This window comes from Parasteatoda tepidariorum, chromosome 6, assembly GCF_982258835.1.
Source record: "Parasteatoda tepidariorum strain Cologne lab strain chromosome 6, Ptep-v5.0, whole genome shotgun sequence".
NCBI classification, from domain to species: Eukaryota; Metazoa; Arthropoda; class Arachnida; order Araneae; family Theridiidae; genus Parasteatoda; species Parasteatoda tepidariorum.
In genome coordinates, this window is record NC_141760.1 from 112392634 (window position 1) to 112416098 (window position 23465).

At 30.9% G+C, this 23465-nt stretch overlaps 1 protein-coding gene across 3 annotated transcripts in view; it reads right to left on the reverse strand.

Moving 5' to 3' along the window:
* Nucleotides 1-23465, reverse strand: part of LOC107436532 (uncharacterized) — a 190815-nt gene that overhangs the window by 33734 nt on the left and 133616 nt on the right. The window contains exon 2 of one of the 3 annotated variants that reach the window (XM_043043127.3): nt 18242-18335. The exons of the other annotated variants lie outside the window; for them this stretch is intronic. The gene's annotated coding sequence lies outside the window, so the exon portion shown is untranslated. The remainder of the gene's footprint in view (nt 1-18241; nt 18336-23465) is intronic. 3 annotated transcript variants of the gene reach the window in all.

The window sequence follows — 23465 nt, forward strand, 5'->3', positions numbered from 1 at the left end:
TGTTGCATTTTTTTACATTCATCATTTCATCACGTCTTTTTTTTAAATAATTAATCGCTAAAAATTAGATTATCATAAATTGCTTTCTTGTATGAATATATTTGTATTTAACCTAAATCAATTTAACCTAACTACCAGTTTTCAATTTTAATGAAATTGCCACTGCTATTCAATTTTAATAAAGTTGCCATTACTTTTCAAATTTAATAAATTTGTCCGTGAAAACGGAAGATCGAATCCAATAGGCCAAAGACTCCCTGTGTAGTAAATGGTGACTGGTGCACGTTAAATCTGTCGGGTCACAATGTCCTCCATACTCCCATAACAATTTATACCTTTGGGTGTACTGAAGAGAGTGATCTTTCTCTGGTTCAGATCAAAATTACGATATGTGGATGAATTAATAGTAACGTTCTATGAACGGGTGTGACGTATGGGTGTGGCAGAAGACGAATTCTCCGCCATAGATGCCGCCACTAGAAACAAGAACAATCACATCTTTTGCCTTAATGTCCTCAGCAACAACAACAATAATAAATCTATCATGATGCTGTGATAAATTTATCATTGAAAAAAAAAATTCTGTTTTTTTCCCCCCTCCTTTTTCTAATATAACAAGAATTTCAATAGTATTTGAAATTATAATTGATTTAAAATTTTTGGGTGCCATGAATAATTTAAAATGATGGTTTTCAATAGAATGAACCCTCAAAGAAAAAGTTGTTCGGTACCTTTTTTTTTAATTATTTTATTACAATACAAATGTTTTAATAATGTCTTATACAGTTGTGCGTTTAATCCCTTAAAATGTTTACTGTTATGAATCTGTGAATGAGAAAATAATGGTTACATACATTCATGGCAATCTTTTAAGATTTGATTTGACGTTAGTAAATCAAAATCTTTTTGCTTATTTAAAAGAAATAACCACTTAAAAAACAATCACTGAGAATCATCTTTATCGCATCACAAGTAAAATATTGTTTCATTTATACTTTTTATCAAATTTTAATTGCTAAATTCTTTAAAAACAATTTAGAGATTCAATCTTATTTATGGCTGTATCTTTTTAATATCGACTTTTCAAATCCTTGACTTTTATGGCTTTTTAAGTTAGAAGATTTTTTCTAAAACATTTCAAGAAAATTTCTTCGATGTCTACAATTTCCTATTAGACCATACGTTTCAAATGCATCTTAATGTCCAGTGAGCATTGTAAACTTTTAGGGGGCGTTGGGTTTTTCTAAAAAATGTGTAAAAACTTCAATACATAAAAAAAAATAAAAATAAAAGTACTTTTTAGAATTGATATTTCATTCTGAATATAAAAACCGATATATATTTATCTTTGCATGAAATATATGCTATTAAAGTTGTTACAAATTCTGCAATTTATGGAGAAAAAATTACTTATCAGTTTTTTTTAAGCAGAAATGATACTTTGCTGTTCTACACAAAAAATTTTTACACGTTGAAGTTCAACATAAAAAAAATTTCTATTCAAAATTCTAACTTTTATTTTGAATATTTATAAAGATATTTTGATTTTTTTTTTATATATTCATTTCTCGTGAATATAATGTGACAATATTTTTAAATTTCTTAAAAAAACAAAGTTTAAAGTTATTCCCCTTTCTATGTAGAAGTTTGCAGAGAATATTATTTTACAAATAGGCTAGTTACAAAAAATCTAAAAAAAAAAGTTTATTGGTCAGTAGGAATTTTCAATGAAAAAAAGTATACTAAAAAATTTTTCTTAAATATTTTAAAAGTATACTAAATTAAAAACAACGAACGGAAAAATAAAAAATAAGTAAATAAAAAATAATTGCTTATTAAAGATAATTGAAAGTTTTTTACTGGGGCTTTGAAAATTTTTAATCTTTTAAATTTCTAATCTTGTTATTATTCTCATAATCAACAACTTTTTTCAAAAAATTGTTGGGATATTTCAATATTCAAGAGAACAGCAAATTTCAAGAGAAGTACCCCTTTCAGAATTAAATTTTTTTAAGAAGCTGCTGGGATATTAGCAGCAAATTACAAGAAGTTCAATCAGAATTATATTTTTTAAGAAATTGTTCGGGCGTTGGCGGTGAAGTTTCAAAAAATGCCTCCCCCCCCCCATTTGTTTCTTCTCTTTTAAACTGCAAAATCAAGTAACACAGGTGAGTAATATAATTATGCAGGTTGTAAGTAATACAGGTAAGTAATAAAATAAATCCTTCTTTAATAAAAAAAAGCTCTTGACAAATTGCTTAGAGTGTTCAAATTCTTTATTCTACGAGAGGTTAGAAAACTTTTCTAAAAAAACAATTTTTTTTCCCGACATGTTCTCAGTAATATTGACAAATGATTCTATTTGAACGTTGGTCAGTCACGTTCTTGAATTTTTTTTCACCCCTCCGTCGACCGGAAACAGTTTCGTTTGGTGTTTGATTTTGTAGAATGTTTTTCCCTGTTGGTTCTCCTGCACCCCCACAAACCGACCAAGCGTCGAGTGGCGGAAACAGGAAACGGAGCCTCCGTCCGCTCTTCGTCTTTGAGTACGGTAAACCACCATCACACAGGTTGATTTTTTTCTGACCTTGAACCGTGAGGTACAGGTGCATTTAGCAAACGATATGTGCGTTTCCTTTGGAACGTATGTTGTTCTTTACAATTTTTTTTTGTGCGTTCATACCATTTATTAAGGGGGAATGAAAATATGTCTGGTTGTCAAATCCAAGTGATTATACTATTCGAAGGAAATGCAAGATATTCTCTCTAAGAACACTGTTCAAGTTTAAATTGCTTGTAATTGCAAATTTGCAATATTTTAATTGCAAATATTTTATTTTATTTTATAACCGTCGTTGAACAGCCGACTTGATATTTTTGGCTTACGACTACTAATGCTCAACTACGTAGACTTGTCATTTTTAACACAATCCAGAAGACAAGGAAACTCCTGGATCAAGTATTGGGAGAAATTTGTTCATCCAATACTTGAGAAATTTTCAAACATTTTTACGTTTTGAGTGATTGTTTTTGCATCATGTGGTTGATATCCATGAGTTTGTAAATAGCAATTGCATCATGAGTATAGTTTTAAAATAATTATCAGTTTTTAATAATAGTGATAAAAAATTCAAATTCAAATTTAAAAATTTTTATTTACTTATTTATCTCAAGTGTTGATTTTTTTTTTAGCATGCCAGTTATTCATTGTGTAAAATGCATTAAAATATTAGTTCACAAGGACGTATGCAACAAGAAAACATATTCATTTCAACATTTAGAAATTTATTTTTTTATACTTACAAAGTGAATATGTTACAAACAAAATCCCTTCATGCTTGTAATGAATGGTTTAATCACAAAAGGGTTTAGTTTGGTTATTAATATGTTTTTCCTAACTCAGTGAATTTCTAATGTATAGCCGAATTCCTAAAGAAGCTATCTTTTCAGGTCAATGGGGGGGGGGGGGGTCTGGAATAGTAATCAATAACACCCTATAAAAAATAAGGCATCCCTTCAGAGGTCAACATACAAAGTTACCAAGTGGTCAGTTTATGTAGGTTTTATTCCTTTCTATTATAATCGGTTTTAGATAAGATGCCAACCTAAACAGGTGATCAACATAGGCTTCACTGAACAGACTATATATATATATATATATATATATATATATATATATATATATATATATATATATATATATATATATATATATATATATATATATATATATATATATATATATATATATATATATATATATATATATATATATATATATATATATATATTTATAACCGTCGTTGTACAGCCAACCCAATTTTTTGGGTTTACGACTAATAATGTTCAACTCCGTAGCCTTGTAATTTTCATTCCAATTCGGAGGACAAGGGAACTCCTGGATCAAGTATTGGAAGATATTTGCCTTCGTGGAGGACTTTTTGATGGAACTAAACCGCATTTGAGTTAAAGAGAAAAAAAAAAACCACGAAAGCCTCCAACACTTAGTCTGACGCCAAAGAGACTCTAACCCATGAGGATAACATACGTCAACCACTGAGGATATTTTACGTCTGAACTGTTGTCGGTGCAAGCCGGATGTAGAGTTCGTATCATCCAGTTCGTTCGTCGGTTTTCGACTACTAATGTTCAACTCCGTAGCCTTGTCATTTTGAACCAATCCAGAAGACAAGGAAACTTCTGGATACAGTACCCCCAGAGGTATGATTTATTATGGGAGCATGGAGGACTTTGAGATTCGACAGATTTAAAGTGCATCAGTCAGCATTTAATACAAGGGGAGTCTTTGGTTGGCTGGGATCGAATCCACGAACTACTCGACATGGGCCCAATGCCCTACCAACCATACTATCCCGGCCCTGAACAGACTATAAGTGTTATCCCTAAAGAACACAAATCAGTTATTCTGCAGATTATCCAGGTCATGCGCAGATTAACTTGGGTAATCCGTTGAAGTGCCGAAAATTGTTTCATTTCTTAGATTATCTAGGTGTGCTACTAAGAAATAAGTCACATTACCCACTAGACACTCGTTAAAGTTAAAACAAGTTATTTTCTGGAACAGCTCCGGTACTCTTAAATTAACATGTTATTTCATAACTTAGTGACTTTCCAGTTTTAGCAGTGATATAGCCACCGATATAATGCTAAAAAACTGTTTTAAATATATAGGGGGGGGGGAGAAAGAGACAAATTTCGATTAAAATAAGTTTTCTTGAAAACGTTTTAAGACAGACTATGCCCTGACCCCGAAATCCGGTGTAAGAAAAATTCATTGTGATGTATGGGGACATATTATGTAAAGACGCGTCACTTCGTGAGATAAATTTCGGATAGGATTTCCTTCAAGAAGCCGTAACCGTGAAGGCAAGTGCCGGACGGAAAGGAGAAGTGTGCCGTGATGGTCAAGGTCTAAGGGTCTATTAACACTCATCATGCTTGAAAAACGGCTTTTTTCTTAAGAAAAAAGTATTACACAACAATTTTAAGTGGTACAGTATTTGTAATCCAGCACTTTGAAAAAAAATACTATGCTAAATAAAAGATAAAATAATAATATTTTATAAAATAATAAGATAAAATAAAAGATAATGGAATGAATAAAGATTTTTTTAAAAAAATAAGTAAAAAAAAGGGCTGTAGAAATAATTTGCAAGAATTTATTTCTGCAGCCCTCACCCTTTTAAGCAAAAATAAGCAAATCATAACCTTCTTGCTTACGTAAGAAATTCGCAACCCTTTCCCCGCTTTCCTGCTTTAACTTTCATTGTAATAATCTAATATAGTAAGAACTTTAGAATTAAATTCAAATACAATATGAAACTTAGCTTATTACACATTTGACGCTTTTAATTCATTCTATAAAATTTCAAAAACACTTTTAGAAAAAAAATCTAATCCTAAAACAAGAAAATCTAATCCTAAATTTTACTGATACTTCAAAGTAGAATTTTTTTCCAGGCGTAATTTTTTCCAAATATTTTAGCCATTTTTTTCTATAGGAAAAAAAAAATAAAGTGCATTTAATAATCTTACCTGAGCATTGCTCAGTCCCCTCCTCCACCCATTACACCATAGGTAAGCAAATCACGAAATCCTCTTACCTTTAGGTGCTTACGTAATGTTTAAACGGCTTCTTACGACAATGAACAATTGGATAGGAAAAACAAGAAAAGTAAATTTCAATGTATAGCATAATATGAGTGAAATAAATTTCGGAAAAAAAAAAAAAAATTAATTGCAGCATTATTGAATTTAGACTTCAAAGTTTTATCTTTAAAATCTAGAAATTTTTTTACAAAAGTCAAGATAAAATAATAAAAATAATAATAAATAAGTAAATAAAATAACAATTTTATGTCCAACTGAAACTATCTTGTTCAACACATGCTATTATATTTGCGATGAAACCGGTTGAATATTGAAGCAGCATCACGTGTGCGCGTCTGGTAGGTATATTAAAAAAAAAAAGAAAACGTTTCTTTATACTAGGTACTTTATTTACGTCACTAGAGCTGTACAGTGGGCTATTGGCGACGGTTTGGGAAACATCCTTGAGGATGATCTGAAAACAGGCCGTCGTAACTTTGACCCTCTGCAGAGGGGATGGCTCCCCTCTTTTCTTCCCATCATATTATGCATTTTTTTTTAAAGGATTTAACTATTTTTCAGTTTAATAATAATTAACTACTTTTTAGTTTAATAAGTAGTATGTTTTATAATTAATAATAATTTCTTAACAATGATTTTTCTCAAAAAAGGGAAAGTTTACCACATTTAAAAAGAAAGAAGAAAAGAAAAAATAAATCAAGAAATCTGCAGTACTAATGAAAAGCTACAAAAATATATTTGATTTTCTTAATTAGACGCTCTTGGGGCCTTAAAATCATTATCACGTTAAAATGCTTGCCTGACACAACATAGTTTGAAAGTATGTATTTTATATATATATTCCAAAAAAAATTAAGCACTGGGTTATAATTTTGTTTTTTATCTTTTCATTTTAAGAGAATTTAAAAATAAAAACATTTAAATCTTGAAGCTGTAACTTCATTTAAAACGATTTTATGATTTGATTAAAGTATACTCTATGAGTATATATCGTTTTCATCTATGCAAATTTCATTATCCAAAGATTTTCTGCTTCAACATTATTGCTTTGATTTTTTTTGTTTAAAATAACGATTTTAGAGCTGCTAAATTCAAATTTATTTTTAAATATGGTAAATATAAAATTTCTTTTAGAAAATTTTTTTTATGACAATTTATTAAAATTTTTTAATTAATAAAGAAAGCCCACGATTTAAAAACTCTATCTATAAATTTTCTAATGTCATAAATATTTTTAGTCAAAGTTTCTTGGCGGAACAAAAATAATAAATTTTATTTTTTACTGTTTATTATTTAATTTGTTCTTACAGAAATAATAAATTCAAGTAACGTTGATGAGAAGTATAGTTAAACATACATAAGTAGTCATTTCTTTCTTTTATTTTTTTCTAAGATCATTCATATTTCAATTCACTTGTGTCGAAAAAAGAACCTGTTGCTTGAAAAAAGAAGAAATCGTTTGGCTCGTGGATGTGCGTCGGGTGGATGATCATAGAAAAATTCTGTTGGGGGAAAGGGTGTCTTATTCAAGAGAAGCCAAGCGTCAACCACTTTTTCCGGTGCAGACATTGTTAGCCAACCTGAACCCCCTCCGCAACAACCACAGCACACGCTACATCGGAAGTCGCGTGGACCGATCCTGGAACAAGTGGATTGTTCGGCAAAAAGTTCTTTAGCAGACCAGAAAGAATGAAAATTTAAAAGCGTCTTGCTCTACTGAAAAATACCTGTCCTTTACCATATTGTCTCCCTTTTTATTTATTTATTTTATTTATTTATATATTTATTTCTGAATTTAGGGTCTTATTTTTACTTGGCGTATTTCTTAAGAAATGCTATATAAATAATATTATAACTTATATTACTCTGTCTATTTCTGTACTTTATTCGTGCTTGGTTCTGGATCAAATCAAAATTATATTATATTCATTTCTATACTTTATTCGTGCTTGGTTTAATCGAAATTATATTATATCTATTTCTATACTTTATTCGTGCTTGGTTCTTGGTTTAATCGAAATTATATTATATCCATTTCTATACTTTATTCGTGCTTGGTTCTGGGTTTAATCGAAATTATATTATATCTATTTCTATACTTTATTCGTGCTTGGTTCTTGGTTTAATCGAAATTATATTATATCCATTTCTATACTTTATTCGTGCTTGGTTCTTGGTTTAATCGAAATTATATTATATCCATTTCTATACTTTATTCGTGCTTGGTTCTGGATCTAATCAAAATTATATTATATCATTTCTATACTTTATTCGTGCTTGGTTCTTAGTTTAATCGAAATTATATTATATCCATTTCTATACTTTATTCGTGCTTGGTTCTGGATCTAATCGAAATTATATTATATTCATTTCTATACTTTATTCGTGCTTGGTTCTTGGTTTAATCGAAATTATATTATATCCATTTCTATACTTTATTCGTGCTTGGTTCTGGATCTAATCAAAATTATATTATATTCATTTCTATACTTTATTCGTGCTTGGTTCTTGGTTTAATCGAAATTATATTATATCCATTTCTATACTTTATTCGTGCTTGGTTCTGGATCCAATCAAAATTATATTATATTCATTTCTATACTTTATTCGTGCTTGGTTCTTGGTTTAATCGAAATTATATTATATCATTTCTATACTTTATTCGTGCTTGGTTCTTAGTTTAATCGAAATTATATTATATCCATTTCTATACTTTATTCGTGCTTGGTTCTTGGTTTAATCGAAATTATATTATATCCATTTCTATACTTTATTCGTGCTTGGTTCTTGGTTTAATCGAAATTATATTATATCCATTTCTATACTTTATTCGTGCTTGGTTCTTGGTTTAATCGATATTATATTATATCCATTTCTATACTTTATTCGTGCTTGGTTCTGGGTTTAATCGAAATTATATTATATCCATTTCTATACTTTATTCGTTCTTGGTTCTTGGTTTAATCGAAATTATATTATATCCATTTCTATACTTTATTCGTGCTTGGTTCTTGGTTTAATCGAAATTATATTATATCCATTTCTATACTTTATTCGTGCTTGGTTCTTGGTTTAATCGAAATTATATTATATCTATTTCTATACTTTATTCGTGCTTGGTTTAATCGAAATTATATTATATCCATTTCTATACTTTATTCGTGCTTGGTTTAATCGAAATTATATTATATTCATTTCTATACTTTATTCGTGCTTGGTTTAATCGAAATTATATTATATCCATTTCTATACTTTATTCGTGCTTGGTTCTTGGTTTAATCGATATTATATTATATCCATTTCTATACTTTATTCGTGCTTGGTTCTTGGTTTAATCGAAATTATATTATATCCATTTCTATACTTTATTCGTGCTTGGTTCTGGGTTTAATCGAAATTATATTATATTCATTTCTATACTTTATTCGTGCTTGGTTCTTGATCTTTTTTTTTGGGGGGGGGATCATTATTGTTAAAATGAATAATCACTTTTCGATAAAATGTATCAAAAGGTTTAACCATAGAGAATGTACGAAATTTCCTACCAGAATTAAGTAGTTTCTTTTTTTAAAAATAAATAAAATTAAAACAATCGTTTTCAAGATCATTTTACACTAAAATGTATCAAAAGGGATACAACCTAGAGAAATAATGACAGAGAGAATAATAAGGAGAATTAAACTCTTTTTTTTAATGCAGCGGCCCAATGCCAAACAAACAAATGTTCTTCGCATAACTGTGAAAGCAAACTGTTATTGTTTGAAATGGGTATTTTTTTATTTTATTAGAACTTGAAAAAAAGAAAATACGAAGAACAATTCCTCGCCAACCATCCCTGATTTCATTTTGCAAAGAGATGTAAGGCCTTCAGGACGGTAGAGAAAGTTTGGAACCAGATAATATGTTAGGAAAATTGAAGGTCGTTTGGTTAAAGATAGTAGTTGGTGAAGAGAGAATGTTTTTTTTTCATTCAGTTTTAAGACCCACTCTTTCATTTATGCTTCTCATTTCTTTTTATTTTATTTTTTCGAGTGTGTCATTTCTTTTCTTCTTTTTTTTTGTTGAAGGGTGAGTAGCCAATTGATATAAGGGGTGCTGATTCGGAAAATTTTATTTATTTATTTCCATTTAGTTTTAATTCTCAAATTTTCTTTGTTTTTCAAAATATTTTTCTTAAATGGATTTTTTTACATTAACTAGGGGGCTAAGCATACTGTTCTCTAACGATCAGTGATTGTTTGGCAATAATTGCTGTTTCTTGGCATGGAACAGTTGAAATTATTCAACTAAAAATATACAGAATCTTACAGTACGTCGAAAAATTAGGGACTGTAAATACTAAAAAGAACACATATACCTCCACTTCCCAAGTTCAAATATTTCCGATATGATACTTCAGTCAAACCCCGATATAGTGAACCTTCAAGGGACCAAAATTTCGGTTCACTATAACCGGGTGTTCGCTATATCCGTTACGCAGATAATTTACTTAATGGTTCCCAAACTCCTCCCTTTTATTGCACATTATTCAAATAAATGACTGAAAAATATTATGTAGTAATATTATGTAATTTGTTATTTTTCATTGCTCTTCGTCTTACATAAAAAAAATAAATTAGTAATCTTTGGCTGATGAGCAATCCTCAACATCAGTTATGGAAACACTTCCCGACACTCAGACTGAATTCCTGAATTTATGTTATTCCGTTTTTTAAACCTGTCTAACCAGCCATTCGAGCACCATGAAAGTAGTCTCATAAAAACATTTAGCAAATTCATCCACATTTGTCAAAATACAGGAAAATTGCGGCTTCTTCGAATGGTGAACCACTTCAGTAATGTTTCTTCATCATCCTTGTGATCTGCTTTTCTCAACTTATTCTGCCATCTAAATTTTTTTCATGAGCAGAAATTATTAATTGCCTATTTTTCCGTATGTTACAAACTTCAGATTTGGATCGTTTATATTCCCTGAAAATATCAAAAAAATCAGTCGAAGACAGAAAAAAGTTCATTATATCCAACTTCCTCACTTTTTTGGTTCACTATATCCACAAAAAATGACATTATGCGTGTATAGCAAGGCAAGGGACCGAACATTTGGTTCACTATATCCGGGAGTTCGCTCACTATAAACTATGTTCACTATAGCGGGGTTTGACTGTATTAAGATCTATAAGTGAGCATAAATCATTTTTCTGAGTAATCATTTTTTGAAATAACATTTAAAATTAAAAGTATAGTGTTATAACAAATTTGGTGTGTTCTCAGCTGTTATTTAATATTTTTGCTTACGAAACGGACGGATATATTTTAAATACAATTTTTGCTTTCATCACTTTATACACGAAGCTGAAAGTTAAGTTCTAAATCATTAAACGAATCTCTTAAACTGTAATTTATAACGGTATATTAATGTCATTTGCACCAAAAATAATAATTGTAAGACGGTTAATAAAACCAGACACAGATGTAAATAACCTTATTTTAAAATGTAACGCAGAATTACAATATTCTAATAATAATAATAACAAAAACTATCTTCTTAAACTCTTATTTTAGAAATCAAACAAAATCAAAATGCAATAATGACAGTACAGGTAATTTTAACGTCTAAATTAGGAAAACAAAAATATTTATAAAAAAAAATAATAGCTTTATGACTTAATTTTATGCTGATGACAACCAAACCAATATGAAAATTAACGTGGGAAAACTGGATCCTACCATGTGATTTTCCAGCCAATAAAAATGTGGAAAAATTCGACACCATCATTAGATTTTTACATATTGTAAGATATAATTGATTTCATAACAATCTATACACAGGTTGGTTATAAAATAAACAAATTATATTAATACAGAGAAGTAGATGAACAATAAGAGAGCATTTAAATAAGGAAAGTTTTTATTTTAAAAATAAGAATTTACTAAAGAGAAATCTAATATAATCCAAAATGTGTTCTACCTCGAATGAAAAGGACAAGAAAGTTTAAATTTTTTTTTTTTTTTTAGAGAATGGTAAACCAACTGCTGCATTTTGAGATGTCGCATTAAATAACTGTTTTGAGTTCATGACTGTTAGGACAGTTTTTGCCTATCTTTAACCATCTATGATAATTATGAAAATGGTGCAAAACATTATTATAACCGCCGTTGAACAGCCGACCCGATTTTCTTGGGGGGGGGGGGTAACCTTGTTTTACAGAATACAAGAGAACTCCTGGATTAGGTATTTTTTGATGGAACTAACTCACATTTGCCTTACATGGAGAGGAAAACCACGAAAACCTCTCCCGGTTAGCCAGACGGCAAGAGTACACTATCCCATGATTCGTCTACCACTGAGAATATTTTACGTCAGCACTGTAGTCTTTGCAAGCCGAATGCGGAATTCGTATCTACCAGCCATCGCTGAGATTTGAACCCGGTTCACCTCATTGGAAGGCAAACGTTCTATCCCCGGAGCCATCACGGCTCGATGCAAAGTATTATGTGATAAATGTTTGTTATCTACTTCGTTAATAAAAAATTTACGTAATGTTTTTTTTTTTTTTTTTTTTGTCTAAGTTAAAGCGATATTCCACTACGTTAGCGTTTCTAACTTATGGATTTTTGCGAAATAACTCAGTTTCACTTATGTAAGTTTAGTATTTTTTCACGGAAGTAAGCGCATTTGGAGTGCGCATGCGCAATTACTTAAAATCTTAAGTACGAGAGCGTAAGGGAGCTAACATAAAGTTGCCAACTTCTCCCTAATTACTCTAAGATGCAACTCTCACTCTGTCCCTTAATTTTTATTTTCATTGACCTTTTTAATTTTTAAGAAACAGAACAGTTTTGAAGGTATTTTCTTCATAAAAATATTTTTACAACCATTTCAGTTACCCTTAATTTTTATTTATTTTATTTTTTGTGCTTTGAAGACATTTTTTTCAGTGACTTTCTTGGAATTTTCAGAAACATAAAATATTTGATGGTTTTTATTTAGTACTATTTACTTTTTCCGGGACAGAAAAAAAAGCGATATATATTCCAATGCTCGCTCGATACATTATAATATGACGAAACTACATTATAATTTGTGAGTAGGCGAACGTTTATAAAAATAAACAAGCTTTTAAGCAAAAGCGAAAAAATAAACAAATAACATCATAACATCTAAAGTAAATTACCAATACCAAATGTATTATTTCAATCTCAATGAAATAAATGAAGGAAAATTTAAAATTCTTCGCTTGTAACCTTAATTAAAATTTCCCTAAACAGATCCGATTTCATTAGAAACTGAAACTCAAATAAACCATCGCAAATAACACCATTAATAATCGTTAATGTCATGTTTCGTACATGGATATGCAATTAACTACTTTAAACGTAAACATCGATTTAGATAGCAAAACATTTGATTTTGTTGAAGACCAGAAGAAATAAAATTTTAATATCTTTGCGATAATCGATGTTTAAAATTGAAGGCCGCAGTGAGTAGGTTGATTTTTCCCCCCTTCAATCGAAACACAATAGGAAGTCCGCTATCGAAGTTGATCGAATTACAAAATAGGCATAGATCAAGGTTTAACGGTCACCACACCTGTTTGGCTTCATTTTAAAAGTTTTACATGTCCTTAAAAGTGAATACTGATGTTATTTTATACATCAATGCGCTGTAATTATTGGTTAAATACAATAGATAAGAATAAACCAATTGATTTTAATCTTTCTTTCTTTTCTTTTTTTTAAATCTGTTGATGAAAATGGTTCCGAAGTAGGATTTAAAATACTGATAGCTGTATTTGTTTTCAAAAATATATATTTTTTAAATTTATTAAAAAGGCAATTATTTTATATGTCACTGTTCTATAATTAATGGTTAAATACAACAGATAAGAATAAACAAATTGTTTTTAAATTTTTGTCTTAAATCTGTTGATGAAAATAGTTACGAAGTAAGATTTAAAGTACTGATGGCTGTATTTGCTTTAAAAATATTTTTTTAAAATTTATTAAAAAGGCAATTATTTTATACAACAATGTGCTATCATTATTGATTAAATACAATAGATAAGAATAAACCAATTGATTTTAATCTGTTCTTTTTTTAAATCTGTTGATGAAAATAGTTACGAAGTAACATTTAAAGCACGGATGGCTGTATTTGTTTTCAAAAATATTATTATTTTTTTAAAATTTATTAAAAAGGTAATTATTTTATATATCAATGTGCTATCATTATTGGTTGAATACAACAGATAAGAATAAACCAGTTGATTTTATATTTTCTTTTTTTTTTAAATCTGTAAATGAAAATACTAGTTACGAAGTAGGATTTAAAATACTAATGGCTGTATTTGTTTTCAAAAATATTATTTTTTTAATTTATTAAAAAGGCAATTATTTTATATATCAATGTTCTATAATTATTGTTCAAATGCAATAGTTAAGAATAAACAAATTGTTTTTACATTTGTTTTTTTTTAAATCTGTTGATGAAAATAGTTACGAAGTAAGATTTAAACTACTGATGGCTGCATTTGTTTTCAAAAATATACAGATACTTTTTTTTTTCAAATTTATTAAAAAGGCAATTATTTTATATATCAATGTGCTATAATTGTTGGTTAAATGCAATATATAAGAATAAACAAATTAATTTTATAATTATTTTTCTTTTAATCCATAAATGAAAATAGTTAAGAAATAGGATTTGAAATACTAATGGCTGTGTTTGTTTTCAAAAATAAATCCATAAATGAAAATAGTTACGAAATAGGATTTGAAATACTAATGGCTGTGTTTGTTTTCAAAAATATTATAATTTTTCAAATTTATTAAAACGGTCACAGCTAATAAAATCTTTAATTTTATTTCGAGAACTTGATTACTTTAAGACATTTTTCTAACTCAATTTCATGAAATTTAAAACTAATGATCTCTTCTATTTTATTTTATTTTATTTTATCACCGTCGTTGAACAGCCGACCCAATTTCATGGGTTTACGACTACTAACGTTCAACTCCGTAGCCTTGTAATTTTGAACCAATCCAGAAGACAAGGAAACTCCTGGATCAGTACCCCCAGAGGTATTGATTTGTTGTGGGAACATGGAGCACTTTGAGACTCGACAGATTTAACGCGCATCAGCCACCATTTACTACACGGGGAGTCTTCGGCCGGCGAGGATCGAACCCACGACCTCTTGGATATGGGCCCAGCTCCCTACCGACCAGGCTCGTTAACATAATGAAACCTTTTCATATGTACAGATCCTGGTCAAATTATTAAACGCACTGTAGGATTCAATGTAAAATCTTAGTTATCAGGTAATACTATACAGCTTTAGTGTTTTTATGTGACTGAAACCGGTTTGTACTTGTTTACGTTCGTGTATCAATTGGTACGATGGAAAATATAAATTCGATGATGGGATAAATTAGACGTTATATTATATAAATATAAAATATTTATTACATCAGGTATTGTATTAGTATATTATAATAATTAGATCAAATATATTAGACACACTGTAGTGTTTTAATAATGACATGTTTTGCACGATTTTATAGACAATACTTTTATATTTAAACATACATGTAATGGGTTTTTATTCAAGAGATTTTATATATGCTTCCTATTTGTATTTATTTTTAACGCATTGCAGTACAATGTTAACCCATTTGTATAGGAGAGTAAAGAAGTGCAAAAACCGGTTTCAGTCACCTAAAAACAATACAGCCTGATAATTGTAATTTTACGTAGAATCTTATAGAGCTTCTAATAATAAATCCAGGGCCTGTAATGTCCATTACGGTAGTGTGAATGTTAAAACAGCTATGATAGATATAATATTGGAAATGTTTTGTGTAGAAGTCAAGATTCAGATTAAAAAATAATAAATGCACTTTTTCTTTAAGCGCCTACTAAAAAGGTAAAATTCATCAACCGCACCTAAATCTTCAACCTCCCGCTAAGTGCCATTTATCCATTTTCTAATCTTCATTTATATTATTATTATTTCGATCCTTAGTTTTTTTCCCCAACGAAAATAGAATCCTGATCTAATAAGTTCGAAAGGTCAAATGCTTTTGGCGAGCTAATGGCTCACTAAAAAGCAATTTTGATTGAGCTATAGTTTTCCACATTCTCTTATCGTCTGCTTTTTCTTAATAATGATGATAATAAAAAAAAAAAGGGAAACTTAACTGTCTTTCAAGACTGACAGACAAAATGAAATCCAAGATGGCCCAGCATGGTTGGGTAATTGAATGATCTCTTACTGACTTAATCTATTTGGGGATCACGAAGACAAATTTCTTCTTTCGAAAGGAAAAAAAAAAGTGAAAGTTATTTTGAAAATAAAATGAAAGGGTCATAAAATGGAAAAACCCATTTAATGTAATATGCCTGTGCATTTAATTGAAGCATCAGCGAGTATTTCGAATTTTAAAAATCATGCAGAATATACAGTTCCTGGCGCACTGCAAGATTCGATGCAAAATCTTAATTATCAGATGATACTCTACAGCATGATTGTTTCTACGTGGCTAAAACCGGTTTATACTTATTTATGTTCGTGTATCAGTTGGCTAACATTGTAATGGAATATGTTAAAAAGAAATACACATAGGAAGTATATATATAATCTCCTGAATAAAAACCCGTACATTACATATAAAAGTATTGAATATAAACTCGTGCAAAACATGGCATTAAAACACTACAGTGAGGTCTAATAATTATAATATTCTAATATAATACCTGATGTAATAAACATTCTATAATTGTATAATATATCGTCTAATTTGGCCAGGGTCTGTAATTGCAAAATTGATATTTATAGGATGATATTGCTATCATGTTCAAATTTGATTAATATACACTTACAGATAATTCAGAATCACGAGGAAATTGGACTCTTAAAGTAAAAAATTCACCCGTAGAATGATGACACAAATACTCAGAATAATACGCAAGTTACAGGAAGTTACCACATGGCGCCGATAGTGTGCCACAAAGACGATAGTATAAGAGAGCGGCATATAAAGAATGGGGCAAGGAAATAAAATTTGGCGTACTGCCAGTGCCATAACTGCATGGGTATGTTTTTATGCGGTAAAATTATCGGCTGCATGGAATGCGAAAAGAATTATCCAGCGAGCTTAGAATTGTCCAAAGTGTCATCTCCAGACTTCGGCAACTATTCCAAGGTAACGGAACTGTCAATAGACGTTACAATACATGTCTCCCCTTGAGTTGCAACGAATGAAGACTGGTTGACGAATGAAGATTTCCAAAGGAAGCATACGAAGCACAGCATCCAACCTGCCTCATCAGCTATGGGCATCCATGGTTTCAAGGCAAACAGAGTATAGATGTTTGAGTAATATTGATCTATTTGCTCGCAGGGCTGCCAGATGTGTTCTGGTCATTGCAACTCACTGTTGCCAGCGATTATTCTGGAGTAGAGAACATGCATCGTCACATTGTGTGATGCTTTCTGACGAGCCCAGGTTTACCTGGTAATCAGACATTCACATGACCGTGCAAGATTGTTCGTTGGGGTGGAATTATACTGGGCATCAGAACAGATCTTGTTCAAATCGAAATCATGATTGCCCAAATTTATAAGGATATCATTCTGAAACAACGTGTACATTTGATTAGGGGTGCCATGGGTGCAAAATTTGTGTTTATGGATGACAACGCCCATCCTCACCTAGCAAACATCGTAAAAGATTGTTTGCGATTCTCGCTCCAGTGTTCTTACCAGACTTGCAGGAATGGGACATGCTTGATGGGCGAGTTGCAGCCCATCAAACATCTCCTACATGCGTCCCGGAACTTTGGAGAGCATTGCTTGCTGAGTAATCTTCCCCAAGATATGTTCGAAATTCAGCATCCCTTAGCGTTCTACGGACTGTATTTTATCGCATGAAGACATACAATGTATTAATCATCATACGAAAAATGCAAAATTAATTTTTAATCAAAGGAGATATTTTTGTAGAATTGTTACATGGAGCAAAAATTGTTGTTTTTATGAAGGGTATAATAATGCATTGATCATATTTTTTGTTCTTTATCTTTCGTTTAATAAATAGGCTTTATGAATTATTCTTGTAAAAATATATATGTGTTACTGTGAATGACCTGAATTGGTGGTTGCTGACTTCCAACGGTGAATGTTGACAATCACGTAGTAAATGTCCGAAATATATACTAGGTCTAGTTAAGTACCACTGTCTGGTTATACATTTGCCCGGTATATCCTACACTGATGTTTTCTTAAGGTTCAATGCTTCTGTTAATCTATCCTCAGCAGATATTAAAATATCAAATAAATATATCAACGAATAAATTAATATCAAATTGGATAAAAACAAATATTTCGAGCATTTTTCAAAGCCACTGTGTGAATGTTGACATTCACCGGAAAGAGTAGACATTCTTCTGATTTAGGTCATTCACGGTAACATATATACATAGATATAATACAATTAATAATGCACCGAGATTGAAATTGCAATTGAATTACAATTTACTTATACAATTCCAAGCCACAACAGTGCCTAGCTGCTAATGTTATAACTGAAAAATATTTGAAAAAATTACCTGTCATAAATCTGATTAAAAACACGAAGGCAGGAATAATTCAACCAGCATCAATAACAGAAAATAGGAAATAATTCAACCAGTATCGAAACACCTACAAGAGAATAATATCCACAAAATAAGAAAAAAAAATGAAAATGGAAAAGCATGAACAAATATGGCATCATCATTATCAGGGGGCCATTACAATGCCGTCAAAGGGGGAGTCGTTTCTGCGGTCGGAGTTATAATACCGCAAACAAGAAGAAGGATAAGTGATTTTCATTATCAAGCATGTCTTCGAAATATATTTAAATTTGAAATAGTAGCGTAATGAAGGTCACACGTTTTTAAATGTGAGAATTCGATAATAGATCTGGATATATTAATTCTTAAATGCAATTCATAGAAAAACAAAAGTTTTACTGTTTAAATTTCTTTTGAGACCAATTTTAATAGATGCTTGCGAAACCTGGACCTTGTGTCGTACGGATGAGGTTACGTTGGGTATCTTTTAGAGAACGGTCTTCTTTTTGTTGTTGTAATATATTTACCTCGCATTAGAGCTGATCAATGGGCTATTGGCCATGGTTTGGGAAGCATCCCTGATGATGATCTGAAGACAAGCCATCACAATTTTGATCCTCGGCAGAGGAGATTGCACTCCCACTTTGGTAACCCGACGGCCTGCACGCGAAGTCGAGCACTTTACGGTAGAACAGTTAAACGAGGACCAATACAGCCCACTTTCGGTCCCATCTCAGGCTGATCAAAGTGGTCCACCCACCAGCACACTGACAGCAGCCAGTGATGCTTGACTTCAGTGATCTGCTGGGAACCGTATCTTTACGATTAGTTCACTGCGGGACAGAAAGGTCTTGAGAAATATTTTTTGGGGGAATTCAAAAAAATGGTGAATGGCTTAGACAAATTTAGAGCTTTATCACTGACATTGTTTACTTCATTAAAAGACAAAGGATAAAATGGGACCGCCACATGATCAGAATGGATAAAGACTGTACCACAAAGTGAGTTTTTAATGCCAGACCAATTGGCACATGAAAAAAATGCAGGCCGAATTTGAGATGGATAGATGACCTAGAAAAAGGACCTTTTGGTCTTAAAAACTAAAAACTCTAGCAGGAAAAAGGTTGGCCTGAAAAAAATTTGTTGAGAAGACCATGGCGCACACTGGGCTGTCGTGCCATTGAGAATGATAATATTAATTCTTAGGCGTAATTTATTACAATATTGATCTACATATTTCATATCATAGAATTTACAGGAAATCCTGTTAATAGTATTAATTGTTTGGCATGCTACATTAGCCGTCTGTGACTTGCTAAGGATCAAAATTAGGATTTATGCTGGTAAAGAAAGTAGTAGTTTCTAGCTTCAAAAACTACTGAATAACCATAACACTAAATAAATAGTATTCAGATTTTTTGCAAACATTAGGGCATGACGGACCATAAAATAAAAGTTAGCAACCAGAATAATTTTTATTCTTGTGATAGTATTTTCATTTACTAGAACAATAGCTCTAGAGTGTAAATGTGCTAATTAATCAGTGCTGGCGATGTTTTTATGCTATGATATTAGACCTGGACCAACATATCTTTTATTTCGAAATCCCAACAATTAAGATATGAGAACGTTCAAAATTTTGGACACTTTAAGATAAATCCCTTAATAATACCTTTATTGCAATGTCTCTCTTTTAAGCGAATCGAAAATTTTTTGTACTCATAAATTTTTTTTTAATACAAAGATTATTAAATCTATACGAAAAATGATTTTTATTCCTTATTTATAATGTTTATAACTTTATTTAAAAACAGCCGAAAAATTTAAATTCTAAGGGTATACAGATTTTCACATAATTTTAAAGAAAGTAATTTTAAATTTAGTAATTTTGAACAAAACCGACCGGACAGTTCTGGGGGAAATCAAATTTTAAACATATAATTTTTCTTAAATTTGAAATTCGAACGATTTCGTACAAGCAAGGTCTTTTATTTTGTAACCATTGTTGGACAGCCGATCCAAGTTTAAGTTTACAACTACCAATGTTCAACTACGTAGCCTTGTCATTTTGAACCCAATCCAGAAGACAAGAGAACTCCTGGATCAAGTATTAAGAGGAATTTGCTTTCGGGAAGGTCTTTTTGACGGAACTAACCCGCATTTGCGTTACATGGAGAGGAAGATCACGAGAACCTCCCATGGTTAGCCTGACGGCAAGGAGACTAACCCATGATCGGTATACCATTGAGGATATTTCACGTCAGGCCAGTGGTCAGAAGTAACTCGCTACAAATGACGAAACTACTGCAGTCGCTACTTTCTTTCGTATTTTGTAGCGTAGTGCGCTACTTCTTAAAAGAAGTAGTGTAGCGTGTAGTGCGATACAAAAACAAAACATTTGTTTGTAGCAATTTCTGGCAACTCCTTTTAAAATTTAGTAAATAATTTCGGTTCCAACGAAACTAATTTTTCGAATTTGATGGGTACAAAACATCACTTGTCCAGCAACGTATGCAATGAAAATGTTCAAACGCTCAATGTTCATTTTTTCGTCTGGTGCTCGACAGCAGCAAATTCTTTACATATTTTCAATTTTGTTGGCAGCAGTTATTTCTTTCATGCTCTTAAGTTATTTCGTTTATTATCATTGAAAATCTTGTAAACAAAGGAATCATTAGCTTTCTTGGAGGACTTTTTGATGAACTAACCCGCATTTGCGTTACATGGAGAGCAAAACCTTTCACAGTTAGCCTGAAGGCATGGGACTCCGCCTACCACCGAGGACGGACGTTACGGCTGCGCTGTAGTCGGTACGAGCTGGGTGCGGCATTCGTATCGACCAGCTATCTCTGGGTTTCGAACCCGGTTCACCTCGTGGGAAGGAGAACGCTCCATCCCCTGAGCCACTACGGCTCTAAGTTGTCAAATTGAAAAAAAATAACACAAATACTTTATATTAAAAAACAATTGCAGATTTTTTTTCTTCATATTAAGCTTCTGCAAAATTTTCATCAGTAGCATTGACATTACTAGCAGGAAAAATTCACAGCTACGTGATCTAGTTTGGTCCAACTGTTACTGTAGTTATAAAAGTTATGTACTCGATAAAATTTTATTATTTCATACGAAACAATGATTATTGAAAAGCAGACTCAGGCAATCAGCGCTTCTCTTACCTACAACTAACATCTATTTACGAATGCAAGCATGTTTGCGTTTGTAACCGTGCAACTTATAATCGTTTGAACTTTTTTTGACGAAACCAGTTTCCGCATCATAGTTTAACCAAAGTATTTAAATGGCAACCGCAGATAAAAGAGCATTGGAAATCTCTAAACTCACCTCTCTCTCTCTGTAATACAAGGCCACAGGAAGACGTGGGCAGATAAAAGAACTTGTTTAATTTTTTTCTTCTAAGACGTTAATTTGTTACTCCGTCAAAAATGCTGGAATAACTAAATAGTATCTACTTTTTGTAGAAATTCATTTATATGCACTTTAATACTTTTCGACAAAAAAAAGGAAATATTTCCAATTAATATTTTTTTTCTCGCATACGTAATTGCAAAAATTAATATTCTTCTGAATATTAATTTTATTTTGGAATGTATGAATATTATGGGATGCTCCAAGTGCGAAAGAATAAAAAAGAAAAAAGATAAAGCCTTAATTTTACAAAAACAAAAATAGCCTTTTTTTTTTTTTTTTTTAAGAAAAAGCAGACTTTTTTACTTCTTTTAAATAAACGAAAAGAAAAAAAGATTAAGATTCGAAAATTTTCTAGTTTATTTTTAATTTATGAATAATTAAAGACAAACGATAATAATTTATGACGATAATATTTAATTCCGATAATAATGAAAGATAATTTATGAATAATTAAGGATAATTTTAATTTATTTACTAGTGAAAGTACAGCACAAAATTATAATAGCCATATAGACTATATTGAGCAATTATTGTACCACTATTGAGTAATTAATAGGAGAATGAAAATCAGATAAAATGGAATAAATAAAATGTTTAAAAACTACGTTTATCAAAAATCAGAATATTTTTTTACAATTTTGATATGATCTAAAATTCAGAACGGGGCACTTTTGTATCACTGTTGAAACTCCAAAAATAAGTTGCCCATTTAAGTCTGACAAAAATAAAAATATTTTCCCCTTTCAAACTTAATGGGAAAACGTAATATTTAAAATTTACATTTCATCAACCTTTTCCTTTAATTTTGTGTCTTTTCATTTTAGTTTTGCATTTTCTCGAGGATTTAGGGTGCAAAGTGCTGTAGACTTAGATTAACGATAAAATCGGAATTAATGTATCTTGCTCTAATTACCATCAAGTGGGCCTAGCAATATGTTTCTTAAGTTGTTGTTGTTGTTATAGAACATTAAGGAAAAGGGCGCCTTTTTCAGTGGCGCCATCTATGGTCAAGAATTCGACTTCTGCTACACCTATATTTCACACCCGGTTACAGGGCGGATCCATTCCTTCATTCACAGATCGTAATTTTGATCTGAAGCATCAATCTCCAGTTCAGTACCCCCAGAGGTTCAATATGTTATGGGAACATGGAGGACTTTGTGGTCCGACATATTCCATGTGCACCACTGTGTAATTTGGCCAGCTGTGTTCGTATTTATCGAGCAAATTTATTAAAATTAATAACAACAAAATATGAAAATAGAAGCGCAAATACTGAGCATGTTTTGCACCAGTTTGTTTGCAATACTTTTATGTTTAAACATACATGTAATGGGTTTTTATTCGGGAAATTTTTTATATACTTCCTATTTGTATTTATTTTTAAAGTATCTCATTACGATGTTAACCAACTGATAAACGAACATAAACAAGTGCAAACCGGTTTCATCCGCGTAAAAACAATAAAGCTGTATAGAGTATCACGTGATAATTAAGATTTTGCACAGAATCTTATAATGCATCTAGCAATTTGCGGTCAGGGACAGTATATATATATAAAACATTATAAGCCTTGCATTATATACGAGAAACCTTAAATATTCAAAATTAAATAAGAGGATAATAAACCTGTTTAATATTTTCCCCTCCGTCTACACACCTTGAATTCAGTCACGAGGAAAGAATCATAGATAAATACCGAAGTCCCGAACACTAACGAGGCAAGAACAGTTTCGATTTGTGGAATCTTTAAATGAGAAGAATCGATCGATGACAAATCTTTAGGATT